This window comes from Myotis davidii, unplaced genomic scaffold (assembly GCF_000327345.1).
Source record: "Myotis davidii unplaced genomic scaffold, ASM32734v1 scaffold419, whole genome shotgun sequence".
NCBI lineage: Eukaryota > Metazoa > Chordata > Mammalia > Chiroptera > Vespertilionidae > Myotis > Myotis davidii.
This window is the reverse complement of record NW_006294998.1, coordinates 4689766-4701891: the sequence shown is the minus strand read 5'-3', so window position 1 is coordinate 4701891 and position 12126 is coordinate 4689766. Positions and strand designations below refer to the sequence as shown.

Below are 12126 nucleotides of genomic sequence, written 5' to 3'. Positions count from 1 at the left end.
CTGGATGTCACATAAATGCACCAAGAGATAAAACATCTTTCCCAATGGTCTACTTGTTTCTGCAAGAACTACATATTGTCACTAATTCAGCTGCTGGTAACCTCTGCTCCTGACTAATTGACAGGCCTGTATAGCACATACTTGGCGAGCAGCAACCCAAACCCATTTAAAAATCTCTATTGCCAAAGAGAAAATAGTCGTTCCAAACACAGGCAAGTGTACCATCCACAGCCCTGTGGATGGGTGGCCCGGAGAAGCTTAGTCACACCATCTTTAGTGTTTTCAGGCTCCACACGGACTGTGCTCCTGGGGAAAGGGTAGGAGAGAAGTTCAGTCCCATTTCAGTTCCATAATTAACATCTAGAATCATGCAGACACAACCTTGATTTCCTGCTCTACTTACATGAACATTGGGAAAGTGTTTAAACATTTGAAATGCATCTGCTATAGGTTGAATTATGTCCCCTAAGTTCATATGCTACAGTCCCAACCCCTAGTTCCTCAGAATGTGATCTTATTTGGAGAGATGGTCTTTATAGAGGCAAAGAAGTTTAAAATGAGGTCATTTGGGTACTCCAATCCAGTAGGACTGGTGTTCTTACAAAAAGGGCAAATCTGGACACAGATATGCACAAAGGGAAGACAATGTGAGGGAACATAGGAAGAAGGCCTCCATCTACAAGTCAAGGGAAAAGGCCTGGGAAAGACCCCTTCCTCTGAAGGAACCAATCCCACCGACACCTTGATTTTGAACTTCTAACTTCCAGAACTGTGAGACAGAAACTTTCTGTGGGCTTAAGCCATCCAGTCTGTGGTACTTTGTTATGACATTCCTAGCAAATCTATATATGACCTCAGAAGGGAGAACCACTGAGACTTAATGGTGTTGTTGTACATTTGGGATCAATAGTCTTTGGACAAAAAGTATTCTGTGTTTCCTGTGGATGGAGTATAGACTTGAGAAAAAAAAAAATTTCCAAAGATCTTTTGTCAGGTTTAAGAGTGAACACAAAGACATAAAAGACTCTGACAATTGATTTTGGCTCCTGTCATGTTTCTTAGTAGTTCTAGAATGAGAGTCCTTGGCCCCTGTCATGCTTCTTAGTAGTTCTAGAATGATAGTCCTTGGCCCCTGCTTAACTGTAGTTCTGATGACGACAGGGGCTTCAGTCCTGGGACACATCTGCTCACCCATGAAGTGCTAAAGATGACGGGAATGCTGAATCAGAGAAATGGTACCTCTGCAGCGGTTCTCAACCTGTGGGTCGCGACCCTTGAAAATACATCCTGCATATCAGATATTTACATAATGATTCATAACAGTAGCAAAATTACAGTTATGAAGTAGCAACAAAAATAATTTTATGGTTGGGGGTTACCACAACATGAGGAACTGTATTAAAAGGTCGCAGCATTAGGAAGGTTGAGAACCGCTGGAATAGTGTGATGCTACTTTTGCTTTAGAGTGTGAAAAACAATCCATGAGTAATGACATTCCAAGAAGTAACTTACACATCAGAAGTGTTTAGGAGGTCCTGAAACATGCACTCTGAGTCTTCCCTCCCTCCCCACTTCTGTTCCTGTGACCTTGGCCCACAGACTATCCCTGGCTTGCCTCCCAGGCGGTCTGATTGGGTAAGAAAGTTTGCAATAAGAGACTGTCCTTTTCTGCTCACCTCTCTAGGCACAGATGTCTGTGTATGTTGTTTCTCATTTTTATTTCTTTTTGTTTTAAAGGTAAGTGTCATTCCTGGATAGATAGCACATAGATGGATGAACATTCTGTTTCTCAATTACAAAAAAATCCAACGCCCCAAATACCAACTGATAAATGTTGAAAGGAAGCTAGTTAGAAAAATCACCATTCCACAACCACCATAGTAACACCTGATCTCAGCAAATATCATCAATGAATTGTGTCCCCTGCAAAAAGTGATGGAGTTGGAACCACCAGTACCTGAGACTATGACCTTATTATGAAATAGCGTTGTCAGAGATGATGGAGTAAAAGGGGGTCTTGAGGGTGGGCCCTAATCCAATATGAATTTGTCCTTGTAAAAGGGAAAATTTGGATACAAAGATTGAGACACACAAGCAGAAGACCATATAAAGATGAAGGCAGAGCTGGGGTAATGCATCCATGAGTCAAGGAACTCAGAGGATTTCCAGCAAAGCACCAGACACTGGGGAGAGGCCTGGGGCAGACTCCCCCTCCCAGCCTCAGAGGAAACCAGCCCTGCTGACACTGGGCTCCCAGACCTCCAGCCCTCAGACTGTGAGACATTCAATTTCTGTCGTCGTAAGCCCCTCAGTTGGTGATACTTGGCTGCAGAAGCCCTAGCAAACTAGGACAAATACGAAAAATGTTGAGTAAAAAGTATGATGGAGAGCAGGATATTTACACAACCCCAAAGTACACCCTCCCCCGATTATGTATTATTACAGAGGGGAAACTGGCCAATTTACAGGGCAAGAAATAGGCAGGTCCCCAAGTGATCAAAGTGATCAAAGTATCAGGACAAATTGATGTCGTGCAGCTCCTGATGCGATGTGACAAGAAGGGCACATCACTTCTGCAGCCAAAATTCATAACCTGAATCCAATTAGGAGGACACATGAGACAGACACAAAGCTAGGGACTTTTTGCAAAACAACTGGCCTGTACTCCTCAAATCGTCAGTCATAAAAGACAAAGAAAAGCTGAGAGGTTTTTCCAGATTAAGAAGAATAAGAGATAGGGCTCCTAAGTGTAGTACCTGGCTCTGGGTTGGGTGCTAAATTAGAAAATAATACCCATAAAGGACATTATTGAATAGTTTTCAAAATTTGAATAATAGCTCCATATCAATGGACTATTGTATTAGTGTTAAATTTCCTGAATATGAAATTGTACTATGGTGATATAGAAGAATATCATCTTCATAGGAGATACATGCTAAAGTATTTAGAATGAAAGAGTTATCATTCCCACAACTTACTCTAGAATGCCTTAATAATAATAATAATAACAACAACAATGGCAATGATCATCTAACAATCAATACCTAGATGCATGGAGAAAGAGAAAGCAAATGCGGCAAATTTTAAATGAATAGTGAACCTAAATGGAGCTATATAAATTTTTGAAATGCATTTTTTGGTAAGTTTGAATTTTTTCAAATTAAGTATGTCAGAAATAACATCTCTCAGAGTTGCTCTGTTCCGCTTTGGTGTCTTTCACCTCCAGTCTGGGCTCCCCCTCCAGGCCACTCATTCTCAGTGTCGCAAACACAAACCCCGGAGAAAGAGGCAGGATTTGTCTGTTCCTAACTCATTGGGAAACTATCCCCAGCCTCAGGACTGAACTATGTAAGGCTCTTACTGTTCCATGATAAAGGATAGAAGGAGTTAGGGAGCAACCAAAGGACTGATCCCCAGCCTCAGGACTGAACTATGTAAGGCTCGTTCTGTTCCATGATAAAGGATAGCAGGAGTTAGCAACCAAAGGACTGGTCTGCATGCATATTAGCATAACCAATAGACACAGACACTGGGGCGGTGTTGGCTTCCCCGGGGTGGGAATGGATGGGGGTGGGGAGGTCAATTGGGGGAAAAGGAAACATGTGTAAAACTTTAGACAATAATTTTAAAAAAGGATAGCAGGAATAAGCATTCCTTTTCTGATTATTTTATAACGAAGTTACCACCTTTATGCTGTGAGAATCTGAACCAAATATGTATTTTTTGGCACAGAGAAAGAATATAATTGCATTGTTCCACAGGTATCTCCTCCTTTAATATTTTTAAAATTTAACTGTGTGTGTTATGCCGCTCATTCTTTAACTAAACTTCAGCATTGTTTCTTTCAAGGTGTGCTCTGTCCCCAAGTTAGATTCAGATTCAACAGTGTGTTCCCCGGTGCCCTGTTCACGATTCCAAGTACTGATCACCCCACACTTATAACTGTCTAACTTTTCTTATTTGCTCTTCGATCACATGCTTCTTGATGCAAAGACAAGGTTCTAACTTGTCTCAGTGCTGAGGATGGGTCAGGCGACCAATCACCTCAGTTTGCCCGGGACATAGGGGATTGTAGGACTCTGAATTTTCAGTGCTAAAGTTAGAAAGCCCTGGGCAAACCAGGGCAAGTTGGTCACACAGGTTTCTGCACACAGGAGGTGCTTAATAAGTGTCAATTGAGAAAATGGATTTAATTGTCTCACTCTATTACCAGGTCACAGACAATATTGCTTAGACAAAATGGCTGGGGTCACACAATGTGCGCTCTTGTCTCCAAGGCGGTGAGAGTAGCCGTTAAGCTATGCAAGGATGTGGATCCTCTCTGATGAGTCCCCACAGCACAGGTTACGAGCGGCAGTGTGCACCCCAGCATGTTCATTGTGCAAGTGAAGGAGATACAGCAAAGGAGCGGAGAGAAGCAAATGCTGTTTTCACATTCTGCACAGAAACATCAGCCAATTCTTTCCGACTGGAATGGTGGTGCAGACACCTGGGAAAAACGGACACTGTTCGCCCCTGGAGAGGAACACGCCTTTGATTCTAAAGAACATCTGACCGACTGCAGTTTCCTTTTCAGTTTCAAGAAAGTTTTTTCAAGTCTCACACTGTTTAGAAATACTTTCTGTTGTTTTTATTTCTGAACAATATGTGGGACTACTTTGCTGTAGCTTCAGAGCTGAGTTGGTTTTTGTTTATTTCCTGGAAACTATATGCACACAATAGTGAGCTAAGCTTTATGTTAACAAGCACCCTTAGTACAAATGTCTTATTGACAATAATGGCAAGTCCCAATTCATTAATAATGCAAACCTGATGGGAACAAAGGTTTGCATTAAATATGAGATTTAAAATCAAATATGAGATTTACAACATCTTTTTTCTTGTTCCCCAAATAAGCCATTCAAGGACAAATTAATTTTCTCCAATACTTGCAAATTATATTTACCGTTTTTCCAGTATTTTATACTCTATTAGTAAACACTGTAATATTAATGACACCCGAGTCTTAAATATTTTTCATTTATGCTATTGCAAGATCCTGAAAGTTAAACGACTTGTTATGCCTTCAGACTCTGATCCCTCAAAATACTGTTGGGGTCCACAGGGGAAACATGAGCCTACTTTTAGAATTTATCTGGAGTCGATTCTAATTGACAGTTTCAGTAGAGACATATATTTTTAGTTTAAGGTCTGTTAGAGGGTCCTGAGTACTTGACTCTAGGCAGACAGTGGTACCATCTTCATCCCTACTCTTATAGAATTGTAAAATTAGACAAAAGAGGCAGGATACTGACAGGGGAGAGTGATTGCTAAGAACAAAGGGATTAGCAAGAACAAAAAGCAGAAAGAACTGTCCAAATACTGTTGTCTGACAACTTCATTTAAAAGGTAATCTTGTCTCAAATATTTAACCTGAATCTCATCAAGCTACCGACTTAACAACTTCCAGTTTATAGGACATACTGGAGAAAGAGGCACAAATAAATAAGTGATGAAACACACCTACTGTGTGAGATACGTGTATTATGTAAGACGACTGGCCTCCACTCTTAAAAAAAAGGAAAAAAGGAACAAAGACTGTTGTAAATGAAAAGAGACTCTAAAAGCTTAGCAAACAAATGCTAATTAACTGAATCTGGGATTTGGAGATGGGTATCCAGCTGTAAGACAGACTTTTGAGGTAACTGGGAAATTTTGAATATAAATAGACAGTAGATGATATTACTGAATTACTGTTAATATTCTTATGTGTAATCATGGTGTTGTGGTTGCATAAGAGACAGACTGCCCTTGCTTTTAGGAAATTCATGCTGAGATATTGAAGGGTAAAGTGCTTTGTTTTTTACTTACTTGAAAATAGCAGAAAAGTCAACCATTACTGAGTCTATACCCTAGGTATATGAATGTTCATTTTAATATTTTTCAACCATTTTAGTATTTTTCCAACCATTTTAGTATTTTTTGAAAAAGTTAAAAATAATGAACCCTTGAGGGGAAAGGAGCCTGTTGTCAGGGCACATAGTGTCTTAAGAGCTTTGCTGTGTTCAGCCCAGGCCAGTAATTGACTCAAAGTAGTTGGGGTTAACTGTGAGCTTTCATTGAGCTACGGCACTCACATTCATTTCTTCAAATTTAATTTATCAATTACAGTTGGCGTAGTATAAAAACTAAAGTATTACATTAGTTTCAGGTGTACAACAGTGATTAGACATTTACATACCTTATAAGGGAATTACCCTGATAAGTCTAGTACCTCTCTGACGCCATCCATGGTTATTGCAATATTATTGACTCTATTCCCTACGCTGTGACTATTATAACTGGCAATTTGTACTTCTTAATCCCTTTCGCCATCCTCCTAAGCCCCCTGCCATCTGGCGACCATCAGTTCTCTGTATCTATAAGTTTATTTCTGTTTTGTTTATTTTATTTTTTAGATCCCACATATAAGTGAAATCATAGGATATTTATCTTTCTCTGTCTGACCTACGTCACTCAGCATAATACCCACTAAGTTCATCCATGCCATTGTGATGGTAAGATTTCATTCTTTTTTATGGTTGAGTAATATTCCTTTTTATAAATGTACCACATCTTTATCCCTTTGTCTTTTGATGGACACTTGGGTTGCTTCTATATCTTGGCTATTGTAAATACTGCTGTAATGAACATAGGGGTGCATATATCTTTCCGAATTAGTGTTTTGGATTTCTTTGAATAAATACTCAGAAGTGGAATTGTTGAGTCATAAGGTAGTTCCAGTCTGCATTTCCACCAACAGTGCAGGATGGTGGCCTTTTCCCCCCCACATCCTTGTCAACACTTGGTATGTATTTATTTGTTTGTTTATTTATTTTAAAATATATTTTTATTATTTTAGAAAAAGGAAGGGAGAGGGATAGATAGGAACATCGCTGGAAGAGAAATATCAATCAGTTGCCTCCTGCACACCCCCTACTGGGGATCGAGCCCACAACCAGGGCATGTGCCCTGACCATGAATCAAACTGTGACCTCCTGGTTCATGGGCAATGTTCAATATCTGAGCACACTGGCCAAGTTTGATTTATTGATGATACCCATTCTGACAGGTGTGAGGTGATATCTCATTGTGGTTTTAATTTGTATTTCTCTGATGATTAGTGATATTCAGCATCTTTTCATATGTCTATTGTAAAGCACTCATATTCAATCTTCAAAACTTTGTGTACTGATGTAGTACATTATACTGTCTTTGCAACTGGGAAATTAGGAGCTTAGAGAAGTGAAAAAACTTGCCATGCATCTAGTAAATGATGTAGATGAGATTCAAATTCAAACATAGATTTCAGAACCATTACTCTTAACCACTAGGTTTAATAGGGACATTGCCTATAGCATGGTCTCCAAAGCATGTGTGTTGGGTTGGTGTTGGAGGTGTGTGTATATTCCTGGTGGAATGCAAGATGATTCAATGTGATTCAGTATGAAAACATCAGAACTTCTATTTTTATTTACCATTTTTTGGCTAAATTATTAAATTTATTTATATTTCACCATTGGAAAGCCAGAACATAATTAATTTCACTTTCTGGAAAGTCATCTTATTGGAATACAAGGAAATCATTTTCCTGCTATCACCAGTGAGATGGACACAATCCCTTCAGTTCCCTCAAATGAAGGTTTTGCTCGATTTCCCCTTAAACTTAGACCGAGAGGGTCTCATTTGAGGGAGGTCTGAGTGAACTCTTGCCAAAAGCTACAGTGAAGAAGCTGATCTTAACACCTGGGCCTCCCAAGCAACAGCACATTAGAAAAAATTACTTTGCCCCAAAGGGCCCTGTGTTTGCTGGTTACTGGGCATCTGCAGTTCTTACTGGTAGGCAGGGAGAGGCCCACAGCGGCAGGGCACAGACCCCAAGCCTTGTCACTTGCAACCTCAGCCATTGACTAGAAGAAATTTTCTCATCAGACTAGAGAGTTCTGATATGAAGAAAGTGAACCTAAATCCAGATGCCCTTTGTTCGTCCATGGTTCTGCTCCCAAGGATTTGACTGCCAGCTCTTAGCCTGTGTTTATTAATATCATGAAACAAGTTGAACTTCAAGCTTCTTGAGCTGCTACCAAAGCAAGTTGCCAGGAGACAGTTTCCATTAACAACTGTTCACAGGAGATGTGCCTTTGAACAGTGTCTTGTTGAGAAGAGAGGGTGGGTGGGCTGTGGGACCAGATTTCCCACAGCCTCTCTCAGATAGAAAAGCACAGCTCAGTTTAATCTAAGTTGACAAATAAAAGGTAAAAGAACTGCTATCCACCCAGGCCCCCCAACCTTTTCCCTCTTATTCATCTGAGGGCTCCTTTTTGTTCCTCAAGGACAAAAGTGGAAGCAGGCTCCCAAATAGAGAGGTAAGCATGACCCAGTCATTGTAAATACCTCATTAGTTTGAAAATCATAAGAAAAAAATATGATCCTCCCATCTCTCTTAGCTGACTCTCCGCCCCACTTATGGAGATATGGTGGTTAAACATAAAAATATAAAAGGAATGACGGTTTCCTAATATTTAATCTATCTACAGGTTTATATGCCTCTTAATCAGTCCATATGGTGATGGCTATTTCTCTCTTATCTTGAGGGAAGACTAAGACTTACAGAGTGAAAGGGGCTCTCAGTGTCACCTCCCTCATCCCTCATTAGCTTGCTCCTGGAGCACTGAAATCTATCACAGTTCATATCTGCTGGAATGAATTTATGGATTAGATTATGTAGTATTAAATAAGTAATTAAATGGGCAAGACTTAAATAGACTTTGGCAAAGAAAGTTTCCATTTCTTTCATTTTGGACAGTGCAAGCACAAATGAACAATACAAAGACAGGCAAGATAGTTTGCTTACTCTCAGTATACCTGTGACACCACAGAGTAAAAATAATGAAGATTCTTTGCTTTATCTCATTCTTCAAAAATTACTAATTTTGCATAACTTTCACAAGGTACAGAATGTAACATCAAGTAATGCTTATATATACTTTATGCATAAATAGGTATAAATACACTGGGTGTCTATGATTCTGATATTTTGCTGTTAGAAATACAAGATGAAAACATTTTCAAGCTCACTAGTCTATAGCGCAGGACCTGATACAATATATTTTGGATCAGTACTTAGCAAGCAAAACTTTCAGGGAAAGTCACTTAAGGAGACAGGGAAGTGCATTGTGATTTAGAAAAAATTCCAATACAACAGTTAAATTAAAAAAAAAGGTTTTTGCTGCTCATGTTCATCACTAAACATGTCTTACTTGCCTTCTAATAATTCAGGTTTTTGCTACACTCTGGGGAAACAAATATGGCCAGGACACAGTCGCTGCCCTTGAAGTGTTCCTCGCTTCCCTGTCTAGAGTGGTTAAACAGACAGGGAGCAAAGATGATAGTCATAGGTAAGCAAAGGACGAGGGGAGCGCTAATATTAATTTGTCAGGAAATTTCCTTTCTGAGGAAAACCATATTCCCTCCCCAGCAAATAAGGCTTTGCTGATATTCACTCTTGGGTGGTCTCTGAACACTGCCATGAGGACAATTAAGAAGCCGGATAATTAGTAATTTCTATCCAGAGGGATTAAAGACAAACAATGCATCAGGGCCTCCTCTAGCAGTGGGATGACTTCATCTGTGCAGCAGCCAACCCTTTTAGCCTCTGCTCTGGTCTTCAGCTTCTCCCCTTCCTGACTCCTGGGGAGTATCTGCTCCACAGCAGAGACTTGGTAAACAGCACTTGCATGTCCCAGGTGCTTAGGAAATATTTGTTGAATGAATAAATACTTGGACAGCATTGCTGATTATCTGCTAAGGGAAGTAAGATTTCATAAATGATTGATTATCTGCCAGCTACTGTCTTCTGGCCTTTCCTTTGGAGAGTTAGGAAGACCTGGGCAAATTCTGCAGGCTTTCCAACAAAAGTACTTTCCCATGATCTGATTATCCCTGGAGTGAGGGAGAATCTCAGATGGTTGCCTCCAATCATCTAATTAGGATTCTAGTCTATTGTCATCTCCAATGTCATTCCAGGTGTAATTTACACCAGTGTGATGGAAGAGCCTTGAGGCTCTCAAAGGTAATCTTGGCTTAGAGAAAGACCAGGAGAATTGAACTAAAAATGGAATGAATCCCATCTTAAACAGTCTTTACAATCCTCATGAAGACATTCAGTTTCTAGTACCTTCCCTTTAGTTTTTCACCACATGACCTGTTCAAATCTGATTTGGGGTGTCTTTGAACTGTTATTACCTTTGTCTCCTTTATGGGTCCTTTGATGGAGCATATTTGGTCTCCTCCAAGAGACCTTGCCCATGGCTATCTGCCCACCTGAGGCCCAAAGTCTGTCTATCTTGGACCTTTTATTTCCTCAGCTAGTCCCCGTGAAGTGTGAGCAGTGAGCTCTGAGAAGGCTACCTGCTATCCTACCTCAGTCATGCACAGACCAGAACTCACTTCCCTGGAGACCAGTTGTGTGCACTGGGCCAAATGCCCTATTTGCTTACGACTTAGAAAGATTCCAATGTGCCTATTTCATCTGTATGAAAACATAATGTAACCGGATGTAAATAATATATACCATATCTTTAGAAAAAAATGATTAATAATTAAAGGGCCATACACTAAATAATACATATTGAATGGGGGAAAAAACCACCAATGTGAATATTTAATAGGCTGAAGGTCATTTGTTAGCTTTGGAAAACAATCTGTTTAAAGAAAGAAGCAAAGGCAGCCTCCTCTTGTACCTCACGGACAAGGCCACTTTACTTGGTCAAGTGAAGGGAAATACACGTTCACATTCACAATACCTCTTTTGCAACCCGAGAGTTTAATAATCCAGTTCCAAAGGCAGTGACCTCATCCGACTTTACTCTAGAGAAGCCCAAGTCATTCAATTCACGGTGTGTCCCTGCATTAGAATTCAAGTCATACCTACTCAGTGATCAAACAGGTCTGTGGAGGTACCTGTGCACAACTCTCACCCGCTCAGTGAGAAAACAGACAGACCATCTGGAGGATTTCTGGTTCCAAAGACTCCAAGAGAATACTGCCTTTTCTGTAAATAACGTGTTCCTAACATTCTTGAGGATGTAGGGGTTACTAGTAGCAGTTAACTCAACAAGGAAGCTGAAGACACACGACCTGCTTACTGTGCCTGCTTGATTTATGCTGAAGCCCGGACAGCACTGAGCATTCTATCCACTTAAACATGTTTTCTATTTACTTTGAGTCTGTGAAAACTTTGGTGTTATTTTTCATGTCTCAGATGGTCCCTGCCTACAGCGTAATGTTTTGGTGGGATCTGCAATGCTTGGATAAATCACTTATAGCATGATTTCTTTCAGGAACCTTCTAAATAAGTCTTGGGGATGACAGCAGGGTCCTGTTGCATGCAGGTTGTCAGTGAATCCAAGGTGGATTTTGGCCATACAACACAGCCAGCATTCAGCTAAGTGCTTGAGTCACTACCCAGCCTAAAACACATCTCACATTCTGGGCTTTTGCTGATGTTCCAAGGGAATTCAATAACAAGTGCTATTCTGTTACCATGTGACACATTTTCCCTCCTGTGGTTTGGTACTTTTCACATTACTCTCCAAGGACATAAACACACATTGGTTTTATAGAAAAAACTGAGAAGGATGAAATGACTGGTAGAAATGAAAGAATCTTTGAAGGTTCAAAAAGACAATGCTTAGTTTTGTTCAGCTTCTCAGGGGATTGGGAACTGGATGAAAAATGGAGTTTGCATCCTCCCCTCGGACTTCACATTCGGCGTTTCTTGGTTATGTGATGACACTGCATTAGGGATACAGACATGAAAAGACTGATGAGGTCTTTTCTGGCAAAACCCTGCTTCTTAAAGTGGAATAAGTATGGGAAACATCAGAAATATTTTCCTATGCTGTTCAGGTCAAATTTTTAAGAAAACAACCACAAATTTTCAAAATCATATTTATAGCTCATGTTCTGATAGCGTCTCATTCCCTATGGTATTACGCTTTAGGCAAGTGAGAGGAGTGAGCATTCTACACATACTCGAGAGATGACACAGTCTCGCATCAAACTATCATCGAATTCAATAATGGAAGAAAAAAGTCATAATCCTAT

At 40.1% G+C, this 12126-nt stretch overlaps 1 protein-coding gene across 1 annotated transcript in view; it reads right to left on the bottom strand.

The window, feature by feature from the left end:
- Positions 1-12126, bottom strand: part of GPC6 (glypican 6) — a 1121458-nt gene that overhangs the window by 24232 nt on the left and 1085100 nt on the right. The gene's annotated exons all lie outside the window — the stretch shown is intronic.